The sequence below is a fragment of the Falco naumanni genome, chromosome 8 (assembly GCF_017639655.2).
Source record: "Falco naumanni isolate bFalNau1 chromosome 8, bFalNau1.pat, whole genome shotgun sequence".
NCBI lineage: Eukaryota > Metazoa > Chordata > Aves > Falconiformes > Falconidae > Falco > Falco naumanni.
In genome coordinates this window covers 35135921-35152821 of record NC_054061.1, presented here as the reverse complement: position 1 = coordinate 35152821, position 16901 = coordinate 35135921, and the positions used below count along the sequence as shown (strand labels likewise).

General features: G+C 47.8%; 1 protein-coding gene across 16 annotated transcripts in view; it reads right to left on the bottom strand.

The window, feature by feature from the left end:
- The window catches only part of CLASP1 (cytoplasmic linker associated protein 1), a 185075-nt gene extending 177040 nt beyond the window's left edge, over positions 1 to 8035 (bottom strand). For 11 of the 16 annotated variants that reach the window (XM_040602652.1, XM_040602653.1, XM_040602659.1 and 8 more), the window contains exon 1: positions 7916 to 8034. The gene's annotated coding sequence lies outside the window, so the exon portion shown is untranslated. Of the gene's footprint in view, positions 1 to 7915 lie in introns of all 16 variants that reach the window. The other 5 variants (XM_040602665.1, XM_040602669.1, XM_040602666.1 and 2 more) reach the window with 2 other exon arrangements.
- Between the last annotated feature and the right edge of the window lie 8866 nt (positions 8036 to 16901).

Sequence of the window (16901 nt, the reverse complement as noted above, 5' to 3'; positions counted from 1 at the left end):
TAGACAAGAGCCAGTACACTCAATAACCAGGCCTTTCCAGTCACCTTCCAGAAAGTATCTCTGTACCTACTTCCAGCCAGTAACCTTAACTTGTAAACGTAACAATTCCTTTCTTGGGGTCTTTTTTTTTTTTTCCTACATGGTTAGATGTAGCCCAGCAGTTGTAGAAATAACACAGCACACAGTTGTACCAACAAGCCTCCTTCTTCACAAGTCTCAGGACCTAGCTGCATACAAATGCCAGTTTAAAATTAGTTCAAGGTACATCAGACAGACATTTCTTTGAACCTTGCTTGTCCGTAACAAAGAACGCAACTCCTCCTTCAGATTCCCAGCATAGTCAAACACAGCAACTTTTCAAGTAGAAAAGCTACCAGGCATCAACCTGCAGTAATTCACTGGTACTGGAAGGTGGGCAGGGTAAATAGCTATTGGGTTTGCCAGCCAAGGCCCCTTGGACAAGAAGTTCAGAGCAATCAGAATAGCACCCAGAAATCGCATACTGCAAAGACAAAATGGAGATCTCATCAGCAAGGCAGTGTCAAACTGCAGCTCTGCACAAAGGATGGAAACTCGCAGCCCTCTCTCCACTCTATTTTTGCTTCAGCCAGTACCAGCTACCCCCAGCCTGGAGGGTATTTGGTGTCAGGCCTTTACAAAGTATGGCACTCACTAAGCACTCAGTCAAACCAACTCTTTGCTCGATGCTGAAGTAGCAGTGCACAAGGCAGCTGCACTGACAGTCTCTAAGCTCTAAGTGTTCTTCGTTGTTCAAACCCTCTGAGAGTATGAGGTGGCAAGTAAAACACCATGCCCTACTTGAAGAAAGCAGCAACCTTTTTCTGGAACCAAAGGCAGTTCGCAAGAAACACCCACCCAGCAACTGACAGGAGGGTCTTACTTTCCTTCACCTGTCTCAGTAAGTAGGCAATGTGTCTTTTAGTGCCTGGAAACATTGCACAATCACTGTGAGTGTTTTAAGTCAGTAATTACCTCCGCCTTGTAGTTGAGCCTCCCCCAGTCCGAGGATGGTATCTCAGATTTCCAGCCTGACAACTGATGCTCACCACATTAGCTGAGGGGACTGCCCCATGCTCGCCTCAGCCTACTGACCACACTTCACGCAGACTCCTTCCACGTACACCCCCTATACAGTAACTTCAGCTGTCTTCAGACAGAACACCCACCGCTCTACTAGTACTCACCAGTACAGCCTTGCTGATAAGCAAACTGCTGCCCATGTGGATGCAGCTTCCTTGCTGGATGCTGCTATGAGGACCTCAAAAGAGGGTTTGTTCCTCCTGCCACAGCACCAGCCACGCTAAGGAAGTGTTTGCAAAACTCACTGCTGTTGTGGGCAGGCCACCCTCAGAAGAACCACGGCTGGCTGAAGGCTTGCTAGGACTCTGCTAAGTATCAGCTGTTCTTCAAACCTGCTTGGTGTTTAAGGGGTTCGTGTTTAAAGTACAGGCTGTAACCAACCTACACCACAGCACAACTTCAATGTCATGAGGAAAACTGATTTCTAGATTTCTAGAAATCTAGAAAAAAAAAAAAGGCAGATTTCTAGAACAAAGACGGCTGAAACATTTCCAGGGCTTAAGCTAACTAAGGTTTTCTAGCCCCCCCTCCAATCCTTCTAGGACAGATGCTAGCTGTTAAAAGTTGCATTACCCTACCCTGGGTAAGATGAGAGATAAGCCTCAGATAACAGGAATTCTTATGCCTCCGCTAAAGGTTTGCATTACTGCCTCGGTAACTGAACACCTCACATAGAGATACCAATTTCAGAAAGGCATCAATCTTCCAAAAATCTCCACAGTAATGAAGCTATAGCAAATCAAGAGAACTTGCAGGTCACCTCAATGTGACCCCAACACCCTACACTAATGGAACCACTTTGCAGAGTGGGAGTAACCCTTCAAGAGCAGGGCAGAAAATTAGATGAGCTTTAACATCCTTTGTTTTCCTAACACAGCCCCTCTCTGAAATTAGTTTGGTTTTAACTTTGTCTGAGACCAAGGACAAGTCTAGAATGAACTTTCAAGGTCTCTTTCCTTTTTAACACCAAGATGTACATCAAAATCCTATGTTACGACATCCCAGTTCATGGTTCCAAGGTATACACTGCAAGGAATTTATTAGGGGCCTACTGGATCATGGGGGTGGGCATGCAGGGGGAACTATCCTCATAACACCTTCCACTGTGAATAGTACCCGAGTTGTGGGTTTCTGTGTACAAAAACATCCCTTCTCTCCCTCATTCTGGAGATCTAACCTTACCTTAAGAGCACAGCCTGCAGACTCCACCTCTGACACCTGTGGGACCCTGGCCAACAAACCACACAGCACTGGTTCTCTCTGACTTCCAGCTCTGCAAGGTATCAGAGCCAAGGGTGTGCAAGGTCCCTCAAGGGGCTGCAGTGATGCATCCTAGAAGGACAGAGGTGGTGGCATCCAGCCCCCTTCCTACTGCAACTACGAGTGCAGGGCAAAACTTTCCAGAGTCACACCCTAACACTCTCCTCCACAATCCAGCATCAATACTGGATCATCTGGAAAAATGGGGGGAAAAAAGGAAAAGAAGAAACCTTCACCTGTAGCTTCATGTGGGTAAAATACTTCGCAAGGTTTGGAAGTAGAACGCTACTGATAGAGCAGAGTGGCCCATCACTTGCCAGGTTGCTAGCAGGACAAATGGCTTCACAACACACATCTGAATCTTGTAACCTCTATTTGTATTGCAATAGATTAAGTCTTAGGCTAAGATTACTGATTTAGCCAGTCCTGAAGATGGAAAGCATCTCTTAATGTACAAAAGCTGAGGAAAAATATTGGGAAAATACACAATAATCTCCTATTTTACAGGCAGAAATAGGGTAGAAATTCAGTGCCTTTCCCAGAGCCACTGCAAAGCAAGTCTCCAGCGGCAATGGGAACTGAGGATGAGAACACCTTGGGGAAAGAAAAAACCTATACCACCACATGCTGGTACAAGATCAGGATAATCTAGTTTTTCAAGAGATCAGTGGGTTTGATATAACTCAACAAATGCTCCAGGACCTCATTATCCTTACTGATGTATAACTGCCTAGTGACACAGAAGAAGTAGGTAAGGTTTTGTGTACATGTCCAAACCAGAACTACCCTGGAAGGAAGTAACTGAGAGACAAGTGCTAGCAGTAAAATGACAGATTGGAATGGAAAAATAATACACAAGATCATACTTTGGGTACAGGCCCTCAAGAGACACAAGCACCTTTCAGTCTGATTTCTTCCCTCTGCATCTCACACCATATTCTCAAAACGTACATGTTTATTTTAGACCACATTAACAAAACGTGTGTGATATGGGAGTAACAAAAGACAAAAATCCTACTCCATGCAGTCTACACCTCAAGTAAGTTCACTCACAGAAGAACCTCAGACAGGCAAGTAGATACTACAGCCACAAACAAAAGCACCTCCAATTCAAAGAAAATTTCTTACATGCATACTTGTGACAAGTCATGCCAAGATGCTGCCGATATGAAAACCAATCAGACACCCCAAATTGAACAAGACATGACCTCAGTCTGTTATAGGCTCCTACCTGGCTGTGGGAATCAACAGGGGCATTTTGCAAGTTAATAGTTTTGGAAAAAGTTTATTTTCTTCGTCTCTTTTCAGGCTTCCCAGCTTATGTCCATCTCTTCCCTCCGTGACTCTACACACAAACTTGTCTGCATGATAGAATAGGGCTCTTTGCCTACCCCTGCTCTCCAGGGCTGCCAGCCCTCACCATAACTGTTAGCCAAGGACAGGAGAACTCTCGGCAGCAGCTGTATTTCAACTGCTGACAGAGGTCAGCAGAAACCAGCAGCTAGGATCAGTTCAGCTCCAGTGAGGGGAAGGAGGGTTACTCTCTACACTCAGGCATCAGATTCTGTTCAGCCTGGTATTTACACTCACACATAAGCGGATGGCCAAAGATATCCCCCAACACAGGCAGCAAGGGATCATGGAAAGCCACCACTACACTCAAGATTCATAAAACAGTAAGTGGAAGGAGCAGAGGAGGAGCAGCAGAACAGGGTTTTGTTTGACAATACCATGAATTGGGCTGAACTCTAGCAGCAGTTAAGAGACTGCTGGGCTAAGAACCACCTGCAATGTAACAGGCAGACACATACCTGCGATTCCTCCCTTCTGCTCAGCATCACTTTGAAACACAGGTCAGAATCTGACTCCATTTTGATCAGATCTTTGCCTCAGTAAATCATTGTTGGTTCGATTTTGCTTTATGAAGTATCTTGGAATCTAAAGCATCTACAAGCAAAGTGTAAAGACGGGCCCAGCTTAAACCCAAAAGACAGAAACACTACACCAGGGACTGGCCTGCTTAGGCTGTTTAGCCTAATTCTGCTGGCAGAGGAAACAAATTGGAGACTTTTAAATCTGCCTAGTAACTTCGAATAAAGTAACAATAATGATGCTTTTCTAACAATTAATTTTGGCGTTTCTACTTGGCATACTGTTTCTAGATGTGGAATGGATATCTCCCTCCTTGTGGAGCCAAACATGCCAAGATTTCATTGACAGATCAGGAAACCAGATGAACTCAAACACTAACCATGAATTGAGATCAAATCTTTCACAGAGCACCTGCAGTCTCTCAGACCACAAAACCCACTTCTTGCCCTCCTATAACTTGAACAGTTACAACTCTATCCAGATTGTTCGGGGTTTGGTTTTTTTGTGTGTGTGCAAGAGTGCTAGTGCTGCCAAAGAGAGGAGAAAGTGATTTCTTATGATCTTTTTATGACAGCCATACACTAGTGCAGTCCAGAATACCATGGAACTTGCACACGTTTAGCTCTTCAGAACCCTGCTGTGCAAAGCTCTTAACTAGCTCACATCAGGCTTTCAGGCAGCTTTGAGGACTGATAACAGGTTGGTCCAATACACAATATCCAAAACACTGAGTGAGCTCTAAAGAAACACACAATACAAACTTCAGCACTGTATGGGTTGGTGAAAACGAAGAAACTGAGCAAAGAGCAGCATGAAGTGTACACCATTAAACAGCAGGGTAAAAGCTAAGGCTATTCTGCACAAGACTGCCACAAACATCGAACCTTCATTGAGGAAAGAAGTGAACCTCTTCCTTCACAGTCAGACTGCTTTAAATTTACTGGTCAGTCTGAAGAAATTAACAGACAAAAACAGTCTATTTTCTTCACTCAGATGAAAGCTTTATACAATTGCTAGTATTCTTTTTAATACACTGGCAAGTGCTGCTTAAAGGTGTGCTGGCACTGTCAGAATCCAGGAAGAAGCTTCAATGACAACTGCCAGCCAAGGAGGCATTAGCAGCAGCAAGCCCGATCCAGAGGCATGCCAACAAGATTTCCAGCCCTAGCCTAGGCAAGGCCCAAGATAATGAGAGACTCAGGGTGACACATGAGCTTGATCCAAAGTCATCTGAGGCTAGAAGGGTATCCGTAATGGCAGTCCACAAGCTTCAAAGCCACATCACTCTCACAAAAATCTGCATGTATGTTGAAATGCGGAGGTACATGCAGGGGAGGTCATTACTTTAGCCATCTCAACATTTCATGTCCAGCCTCTTTTGCACTTCTTAGGCATGACCTGTCCCTAACAGAAAGCTTGTTGAGGGCAAGATCTAGCTCCTCATGTTGCAAATCATTACAAAAGTGGCCAGACTTGCTAACAGCCTGCATCAAATTGCCTGATGGATAGGGAAGGATTGACTAACGTATGGGAGAAAGTGATAAATCATTTCAGTTTGAGTTTTGCTGTTTAAGTACTGGGTTTTGCAACACTTAATTGGTAGCTCAGATTTAAGATTCCAACAGAACTTCAAAGATGACTGAAGGACGAACTCATTTGATCATAGACACTCTCTGCAATTGTCCCTCTAGAGAACATCACATGAACTAGATAAACATTTCCATCTCACAAGCATGCTGTTGTCTCATTTTTAGCACTGAACATTATTGGCCAAGCGAAGCAAGGCCGAAGTGTTTAACTTCATAGTGTTTTCCTTCTTGAAACAGAAACTTCTGAAGCTATGTGATCGATTTCAAGGACTTCACAGGAATGTTGCAGGCACCAGTGTGGAAAAAGGAAAAAAAAAAAAAAGATCCATTTATGCTTGCAGCAACTTTTTAAAAAAATTAAACAAGTGTGACTATGAAATACAGAGAGGATTGCCCATGGTGCCACAGTTAGTCATTACTCTGTCCCTCTCACAACTGCCAGACTTCAGTCCCACTGATAGGGTTCAACAGAGAAAACAAGCCGAAGCTGGACTTTGCCAAGCCCAGGACTGCAGCACAAAGGTTTGTTCCACACAGCAAGCTATGCTGCCATATTGCAAGGAAGACCCTGAACATGACAGCACTGCACATCCATCCTGTACTTGGTGTAGCCCTTTGCTCTAGCAAAAGCTCACCATTGCTGGAAGCTCTCAAACATATCCAGCTGTAAACCTCTTTTAAATCCAGTTCAGAATCCCACAGAGAAGCAAACACTTGCACTTCTAATGGCTTTGCAAGTTCTAATTTAAAAACTACTGATCTAAATTATGTATTTGCGTCGTCAGGTATTAAGCAACAATACATGGTTTGTCTTCAACGGCACCCAGGTGGCATCAAGAGGACCGTGCAAGGAAGATGAGACTGCTCTAAAGATGCAGAAAAATAGGTCTGCACTACTCACCAGCAAAATGGACTCCAATGCATCTGCCTAAGGCGCTAGCACAAGCAGTGGGGTGGAGAGCACATCTCTGCCCTGCCAACACCGGCTCAGCACATGCTGCTTTTCTTAACCCAAGTCTCCTTTACTTATGACTTATGAAATAAGCCTGCAAGATGCAGAGATCTACTGGTCAGAACAACCCTCACACCCGGGAAGTCTCTGCTCTACCCCACTACAGGCTTCTCATGCAGCCCTGAGCTCATCACCCTGCCTCAGCTCCCCAGTCCTTTCTCAAGAGGCTAGGGGGGAAAGCGGCAGCTTTTCCCTTCCTCACAGATATCTGAAGACACATACACTGAAAACACACGCAGGGGAGCCGACGCAGGCCTGCACGGACACAGAGACAACTAACTACATTTGGTTTACTCAGACCCAGCATCGCTCTGAAACGTTTCTGCAGGATCCGTCTAACGATCACCGACCTCTCTGCACAGGCGCGAACTTCCAGCCCTCACCCAACTTGCATTAAAAATTGCGATGACAGAAACAAACCAAGCAAAGCGCGACACGTGCACAAAAGGGCCCCACACCGGAGCCGAACCCACCCAGACCACAGGATGGTTTGAAAATCCGGCAGCCGCTGCCGCGATCCCACACGACCGGGGGAACGCGGCCCGGCGGCGCTTCGCCTCCCTTCGCCGAGCAACCGCCGGGGCCAGCGGGGACCCGTGCAGGAGGCCCCGGCGCCGCAGGCTGCCCCGCCACTCCCACCGGGCGGCCGGTGCTCGGCGGCCCGCTCCCGCCGGGCGCACGTCCCCGCGCCGCCGCACCACGCCGCGGAAAGGGAGCTGAGGCCGGCCGCCCCCGCGACGCACTGACCCCCGCAGCCCCGGGGCGGGGAGGCCGAGGGGCGCCCCCGCGCCAGCCGTTAGGCCCCGGCAGCCCCCGCACCCCCCGGCTCTCGCTGCCGCCGTCACGCCGCCGGACCGCCCGCCCCTCCCCCTCCCCTCCCCTCCACAAACGGCAGCGCCGAGCGGCCCCGGTCTGCGCTCCCGCCCGGGGCCGCCCCAGCGGCGTCCGCCCCTCCCCGCCCCCCCCTCCCCGCGGCGGCACCACACAAAGCCCCCGGCCGCGCTTCTCCTTCCCCTCGCACGCAGCCCCCTCCCCGGCGCAGCGGCCCCACCGCCCGGCGCAGGGCCGGCGCAGGCGTTACCTGCGGGGCGCGGCGCGGGAGGCGGTGGCGGGGCGGGGGCCGGACAGCGCTCAGTGCCGGCGGCGGCGCCCGCTCCCCTGCATGGCTGCGCCCGCCCCGCTGCCACGGGAAGAATGGGAGCCAGCGCGCACGCGCCACCCACACCCCCTCCGCGCCGGCGCGTCACCGCCCCGCGCCTCTAGAAGGCTCGCGGGCCGGCAGCGCGCATGCGCGCAAGGGCGCGCACCACCGAGCGCGCGGCGCGGGCCGGAGGAGGGGCGGCTCGCGCGGCTCCCCGCGGCAGGCGGGGCAGCCCAGCGCGGCGGCGGTGAGGTCAGACTGCGCCCCGCGCATGCGCAGCGCCGCCCCGCCGGTACGGCCGGGCCCGGTCGCCATGGCGACGGCGCCCGCAGCCCGGCGGGAGCCGGTGGCGGCCCGGCCCGGCGCACACGCGTCCGTCCCGGCGCAGCGGGGTCACCGGGAGGCTCATAACCGGGTCCCGGCTGATGGGCCCCCGCAGGCGGCTGCGGGGAGCGCGGTGCTGGGTTGGTGCGCCCCGCCTGTGCGAGGCTGAGGTGTTTGGGGAGGAACTGCCGGGCCTGGGGCCGCCGAGGGGGAGGGAGCCTGCCGCTGAGGTCAGTGTACAGCCCCTCCTTTTGACGATTCCCTGCCGAGGGAAGCTGTTCTGTCTGTACGAGCCTTAGTTACAAACCTACATTTAAAAGCAACTGAATCTTCCCCCTAAATAGAATGAGTTGCAACGCTCCCGTATGGCTGAGGTGAAAGTAGGAAGCAAACTCCCTGTGCATAGGCTCCTTACCAAGCCATGTCTGACCATCTTCTTCCCTGGGTTTATGACTGCTTGGCTCGTGTTGCTTGAGGGAACCTTCATTTCACCTCGAACAGCCCCAGCTGTCTTCATCCTCTGTCCTTCAGAAAGCAGTTGACCTCCATCAGCACGTTTCAGCATGGAAACATGGCAGTTTCCAACAAGTACGTAGTCCGAGCCATCAAAACAGCTCATATGGAAGAACTGTGGAAAAAATGGCACCTTTTTCATCATAACTTCCTGAAATAATAATGCTTTTCTTCATGGCTCCTGGTTTCAGCACAGCAATGGCTTTTGGCATGCCCCTTCCAAATAATACTAAATTTGCTAGTTTGTTCTTTTCCACCATCAGGTATCACTGCAATACATAACTGCTGTTTTGCATGAAGGAATCAGCATAGGTTCAACATAAAAAGTGGAATGGGCTGCAAAGCCGTCAAGAGAAAGCTGGGGATATTAGTGCTTAAAAGGATGCCAGCTCTGTGTAAACTGAAAGCAGGTGATTACAAACCAGTTTTAGAAATTACCATGGTTCTGACACCCCAGGCAGTAGCTAATCTCCTGAGAGCCCTAACTGGCTAAGTACTATCCATAGTAGAGACACAACAGCTCTGCTTCACCTGCTGTGGCTTTCCAGTCCCCATGTTACCATCTGTGTGTGCCCAGAGGAGGGACAGTCCCTGTGCTGAGTGTTCTCCTTCCCCAGTTGGGCAGTTCTTCAACCAGGACTCCCGCTGTTTGCCCTTCTCTCATTTTGCAGCCTCCTAGCAGCAGCTGATGACACAGTAGAATCATCAGTACATTAACAAAGCACCAATAGTTCCACTTCAGCTGAATCTGTTAGAACTATAGGCAAGGTTTTCTGACTCTAGACGGTTCCCCCTCCGCTACCTAAAATACCATCACATTCCATTCTGAGCAAGAAGATGAGATAAAAATTGAACAAATAGTTCTAAATTACCTGAATTATGATAATCACTATTTCATTTAGCTTTAGTAAGAAATCAGTAATTGCATATCATGTATTTGCTGTGAATTCATACTTTTCAGTGTTACAATAAAGAGGCATTTACCTTGGAAATCTCTTAATACTGCATTCCGATATAATCCGGTGTTTGCGCTTTTTCTCAGATTCTCACTTCCCGTGATGTTAGGGTCACTGGCCATCTAAAGCCTCGTAAAGAAATGCTGAGACATGCAGTTGGGTTGGTTTTTAAGTACTCCCCCCTTCCCCAGATAAAAATTGCACAATAATTACAATTTTTATTTTCTCTTGTTGCAAGACTTCAGGTGACAACTGCACAAAACCTGGAAGTTTCACCACTGTGAAATTAACAGGTAGACTGTGAACACAGTTTTCCATGTGTTTTCTTTACATTTTCATTATAAAACAGGTGGAGTCTCTGCACAGAAATAAAATTTCTGTCATTTAATCAGCTGTAATGTTTTGACTTTTTTCTGTTACTACACGACCATTTCCTTGGCTCCCTGCAGAGAGACTTTTTAGAACAGTTTATGCCCATATTTTTAAAATAACCAGATTGTTCCATAAGCAGCAGCACTAATGATGCCTGGTTTCCTACAGATCTGTGTTCTTTGTCCCTCTAATCCGCCCTGCTCTCTCAGCAGCCCTACCTTCCTTTGTGTGTCCTATGGCACTCCCCTCTGAGGAGACACAGGCAGCATGAGGTGCGGTTAGTCCAGGGCTGTACGCACGTGCTGCCAAAGGAATCACACCATGCCTGAGCTCCCTCCTGCCTTTCCCTGAGGCTGGCAACGATTATTTCTCTCCTCCAGTTCTTGTGAAACTCGAGATTCTTTCCTCCTCCCTAAATGTTGAGAAGGAAAAAGGAGTGGGCTAGCCTGATGGCTGAATGAAAGCAGACAGACAGATCACATAAGCCTACTTTTCATTAGGAAAAGAAATCTAAAACACGTTGTAACCTTTTAAAAACTTTTAAGAAGTGGGCAGTGAAGGCACTGTTCTGATTCTTGCCCTTTAGGTTTTTTAAATATAATTGCTACTGCATATAGTATTGCAATATATCACATACTATATTGCACACTTCATCCTGCTTTCTCTAATAGAACAGTCCTTTCATCGATTTTTTTTTTTTGCTTTCTTTTAGAGTCTCACAGCATCTCAATTTTCTTTAATTCTGCTCAGAAGCGGCTCTTGATTATACTGTGCAGTCCATCAGTTTTCAAAGGAACATCAATCAGCATTAATCCAAGCATCATCTACAACAGATGCGTCTGTTGCCTGTGCCAGTTCTCAATGGAAACCCACCATTGAAGGCATGTTGGGACACCCCAAGGGCAACCAGATTTAAGCTTCCGGATGGAATCCAATCTGCATAGATACCTCAGCTTCTCCAAAGTTACTATTAGGTAACAACCATGCTGTTTTTAACCAGTCCTTAGGGATTCACCCTGGGGTGCAGAAAGAACTCTGAACGACAGAAACAACAGTAACCACTGGAGCAGCTGCTACCATCACACGTGACTGCTTGACCAGGACTTCACTTCCAGCGGTTTAACAACAGGCATTTGGCATTACCCTTATAAATAACATACCTAAATAAAGCTACATCTCACTATGCTCTCATTTCTGAAAGATCAGCACTTAACTTACCTGTCTTGCACGTGGATCTCCCAACACAGACTAGTGCAGCAGAAAGGAAGGAACATTTGCCTCCTGACAGGATACTGTTCCAGTGAAGCTGCACTATCTCTGTCATCAGTCCACCTGCAAAGTACACTGTTCCCTGCTTGTTGAGAAAGGTCTGGTTCATCATAAGTAGGAGGTGTGTGCCTATACATGTGCAAAATAAAGCACAGTCCATTTGCAAGATAAAACAGGAGATCAGGTAATGGACATCCGCAGTGAGGGCACAGAAAGCTCCAAGTAAGGGAAAAATAAAGCCAGAAAGCTTATTTAAAATAAAGGAACTATGGATATCCTTTCATTTACCAATGCTGCTCTTTCAAACAAAAACACATCAATAAAACAGAACCAGTGGGAAGCAAAGGGATGGACTGGGAGGAGGAGAGGCTCTATTTCAGCAGAAACACTGACTATATCTATACCTGAGTGATCTGCTCTTCTCTTCTCCTTCAGGGCCCTTTTGCACAGTGTCTGCTTGGGAATCTAAGGGCCAAGTGCTCCAAGGAGCAATATATTCACTTCTGGATGACAGTATGATGATGTAGTTGCCCATGACAGCAGAAGATAGCAGCATCAAAGCCTGGCGGTCCCTGGGTTGCTTCCCTGCAGCTGAGCACGCTGCCAGGCAGACTTAGAAAGCCACATTTCCTTTACATGCTGTCCCAACTTGACCGCTGCATGGCTGAGGGGGAGAACAACTTCACTCGAATCAATGTAACACTGCATCTCTCACTTTGCCACCTCTCTGCACTTACATCTCCTGTACTCGTCACCTGAACAGACATGTGCAGTGATAAGAAGGCTGGACTGCTGCTGACACAAAGATAAATAACACAGACCAACACCAGGTGAAGCCCAAGCACCCAGCTTGAGTGTTCTCTGATCCTGCCCTGGCAAAGGCTCCCTGTGTGACTCACCTCCTCTACCCCTCACCTTACCTGTGAAACGGGGAACAAATGCCTTGTCTACACTGCGTGAGAACAAACACTTGCAACAGGGAAGGCACTAGGTACCTCAGATCAACATTAAATTTAATAATTCCTCGTTCTTTCCTCTGCACACGACAGTTGTCACAGCCCCAGATTCGAGCACTTTCAGCTCAGACAATATGCTCCTGCACCGCTATCTTTAATTGGCACTTTCCTGCCAAACCTCAGCGTTTTGCATCAGGCCTTTTCCACGTGAGAGCTGCCACAAACAAAGCAGCCCGCTGACCCACTTAACTCCCACGTGAAGGCACATGAAGCTTCGCTTCAATCACCAAACAGAAAAGAAAACGCGAGAGCAGAAGGTTTTGATTCAAAGCAAGTGAGCAAATGGCTTCAAGGCTCATCGTGTGCACATGGGCACGTCTGCGTGTGTTCGCTCCTTGCAGAAATTTGGCCACCCAGGGAGAAACATCACATACAAAGCAGGTAGTCCTCATGCAGCGTGAATTGGGTTTGATTTGAGATTTCCCATTGGCCTGAAGGTCCTGAGCCATGCAATATCCCCATGGGCCTCTTCCTCTGACCTGGAGTGACTGCCTCCAGGGAGGCAGGGAACTCATTCTCCCTGGCCAAAACATCAAGGAAGGTACCAATTAGCGTTAATTGTGGCATTCTTTGTTTTGTGACTGGAGTCTGAGCTGAAACCCCCCAAAACTGAACAGGCTACTGGCAACAGCTTTCCACCCTTTCCGACCCGAGCTAGATTTAATGCAGTAGCCTAGAAGATCTGTAGTTTTAGCAAGGCATAGGCACTAGGCCTCGTATTTGCATGGAGACCACATTTTTCCTGGCTGCCCTCAGGCCTCTGCGAAGGCACATTTACAGATCAAACTAAGAGCAACCCTATTTTTATATTACACTTAAACTACATTAATTAACATTACAGTTCCACTTCCTTTTCCCTCATAACTCCCTATTTACACTCTTTCAAATGGATTTACCTCTTCCTGTGCTTGTTCTCTATAGTCATCTGCTGGTGTTATTTTATCTTTTTTCCACCACCCACTTAAAATTATGCTCATATCTCCTTTTCTGTACTTGCACATCACACATTGCACATACCTTAGCAGCATGAACTCTTTTAATCTTTGAAAAACATTTCCTTTGTATCCTCACCCAAATATTAAACCAACTGGAAAGTGACACATCAAGGTTAGGAATGCAGTCTGCCTCTGACAAGGAAAAAATGCTGAGCTTTGCAAGACAGGCTAAGTGGATTAAGATCCTTTTTAAAGATTAGGTCACCCTTCACCCCAAATGCAGATTTCTAGTGAAATTAATGGAAGCTTTTACAAAATGCAACGGGAGGGCTGACATTGAACAGCAGCACAGCAAACATATACCGGCAGCCTACTCAAAACCAATCGTTCAAATCACCAACTCCAAATGATTCTTAACCACCGAATGACTGAATCTATACTACATATTAACACACCAGGATCTCATCTTGTAAAATTACGAGCTCATGGGGAAAAAAGGCTGAGCTAGTAGTTCTCAGGATAAAAACTTGGGCTGTGAATCATCTGATGTGGCTGCACTGACATTACACCAATGGACAGGTTTGCCTCAGGAGAATCCATACTGCCTCTGAAACTAGTCCTTTGCACTTGCACAGCTCCTGCCAGTCCAGTCACAAAGCTCCAGCAGCTCCAAACCCAGAGTTTGATTTTCAGGATACAGTTCAATAGCATGCACTTTAACAATTGTCCAGCTAATAAACCACAAACATGTCTTTGTGTGGGACAGCTGAGGGAAAAACCTTATAGATTTGCCTTGCATTTCCTCTGTCTGTTGCTTCCAGGCAGATGAACCCAGCTCTTCTAACAGGCAGACCTGCAAATGCAGTCCAGCACCCAAAAGTCATCCTGAATGCCTTCTAGCTCGCATGTCAACAGAAATAAAAATGCTGCAGGCAACAAAGCAGCTGTGCTGCTGCTGCTGCACAACTGGCACAGACCCCCTGCTCACTCCCAACCATGCAACTGCCTTCTGCAGGTGTGCTGGCAAGAAATGGTAACTCCGAGTACACCGAGCAAGGAAGACAGAGAGGCAAGGTACTGCCTTTACTCTCGGAATGGTGCAACACTTCCAGCCGTACAAAGCCACGCTCACAGAAGTACCTCAGCTTCCCTGTTCATTTTAAAGAAACCAAAACATAGGCAAGCTAGGGGTTTGTGCAAGTACTTGCAGGAAATTGGCAGCAATGCCACACCACCGAGCAAGCAGCTTGATTTCCAGGTCTGTACCTGCTCACCAAGCCCTCCTCTCCGTCATCACTAGAAGAAGGCATAGAAAAAATCAAAGCTTTCCAGAATCACTATCCTAAAAAACTGTTTTGGTTTTTTCCTCCCTGTTCTTTAAAACAAGTCTCAAATCCAAGCCAGGCCCTAGAGTCCACGTGATGGGTCAAACGTGCAGCCATGGAAAAGTGGTGACCCCAGTGCCTGCGGCTCACTGCAGACACCCACCTTGCTGCCTCAAAGTCCTGCAGCATTTGTCCTTATAATCCTGCCTGCTCCCTTCAACACCACATTTGAAGACAATTATAACCAAACATTTTCACCGGCCACAGACACTCAGGTGTGTAACCAGTCCAAACCCCCCAGGACAGCCAGCATCTCAGTTCCTGCCATCTGCTTAATTAGTGCTAGGTGGGAGAAGCAATGACAGGCCTTGCTGCACCCTGCATGGGAGAAAACGTTTCGCTTTAGTGATCCTCACTCATGCAGTTAACCATCTCCTCGGCTTACTCTGACAGCTGCCGGCCTTGGGCAGAGGGGGATGTGCCTGGATTAGCGGTGGCAGGCAGCAGCCTGACGCACAGAAGGGCCCTCCCTGTTGCCACCATTCCAGCAGCACCCTGAGGTGGTCCCCCCCACATCTCTGGCCAAGAAGGTGCAGATTATTGCTGCCTGGAGTTGGACATTTCAAGACATTGTGGGTTAGATTGTGAACTCTGGAAAACAGGATGCATTTAAAGAGCATCTTGGACAAGGAAGGAGTCTGGTCCAAGAGGAGGACTTGTGGGTATTCCTGCAAAACACCTAATGGAGGTCACATCCACCATACTCCTGTTACCCGCTTGACTGTCTTTCACCTGCAATGCCCTGCCCAGGGCAGGGACATGTGCAGCACCTCACACAACACAGCCCTACCCTGGCCAGCTGCATCACACACACAAAGCAAGAACCAAACACCTCAGCATTCCAAAGAGAAATCTGGGAGAGGAGGAATTTGCTAGAACTACCCTCTCTCTCACTGGCACTTTAATTGGAGAGGATGTCACCCCTCAGAGCCGTGCACAAACCCCTCCTTGCACCACGAACTACCTGCAGACAGGTTTTAGCTTTGTTCCTCGGGGCTGCAGCCATTTTAGAAGCCAGGTATGAAAGCAAACAGGCTTGTTACTGGCAAGAGCAAGTGTCTCTTGCCCGGCGTGCTCTCCTCCGCCACTCAGGGCTCCTGAGTGAACACTAGCACTTGGACCATGGTTTGCAGCACATTCCTGACACACTGTGCAGCCTGGGCATCCCACAGCACTTCCAACAGGCAAAACAAATAGGAAAAACATTGAATTGCATCTTTAATTTCAAGCAGTGTAACTCTGCCAAATTCACCAATGCATTTTTCTCTGGAGGTGAGCACTAGCCTCATTATTCCTTTCTCCCCTCTTTTTTACAGCCACTTCTGCTTTTCTTCCCACCCCATTCCTTTTATTTCCAGTGCTTCATGTGCTGGGAAATGCTGTGCACTCCCTATGCCCAGGTCTCCTTCCTGCAAAACAGAGAAATTGGAATAAGCAAGTGTAAATTAGCAGACTTTGCTAGCATCTCCGCGTTTCTGAAGCTTGAAAATTGTACTACATACATAGGTGTTCAGTAAAAAACCTCCACAAAGTCATTCATGACAGAAGGGCAGAGAGCTTGCAAGTCATGTCTTGAAACCAAAGCTCCAACACTTCTAGCATCCACTAAAACCAACTCACAGACTGCTCTAAAATCAGTGGCCAGGAGGTTTGTGTTTGTCCAAGATGGAAAAATGACTGAAAAGATGAGAAATAAAAATCAGTGCGAGGACTGAGGCATAACTCATGACACAGCACGTCTATCCACTTGCTACGGAAACTATGTTTGGCAAGTATCAGGTGTCTGTATTTCTGCTTATGTACATCTCCCAGGACAGCAGTATATTAATAACACAGGCAGCCTAAAACCAGAAACCATCACCAAGAAAAGCTGCCCTTCTGCTGCGAGTTCCTTGCTGTAGCCTGGGTATTGCGCTTTACTCAAACAGCACAGAATTTTGTTTCCTTGCTTTTCAGATTTCCCATCTAAGTTAATCTCAATTGAAGGAAGACCAATACACAAAAGGAAGGGAAAGGAAAAATACAGCAGGAAGCAAACATTATTGTAGGTACAGCTTTCTGGAACTTCTTCCCGAGGCTCAAACTGCTACATGAATATGGAGTGTGAGCAGCAACCAGGGTGCTAGCTTAAAGGCACACACCTTTTCAAGAGAGCT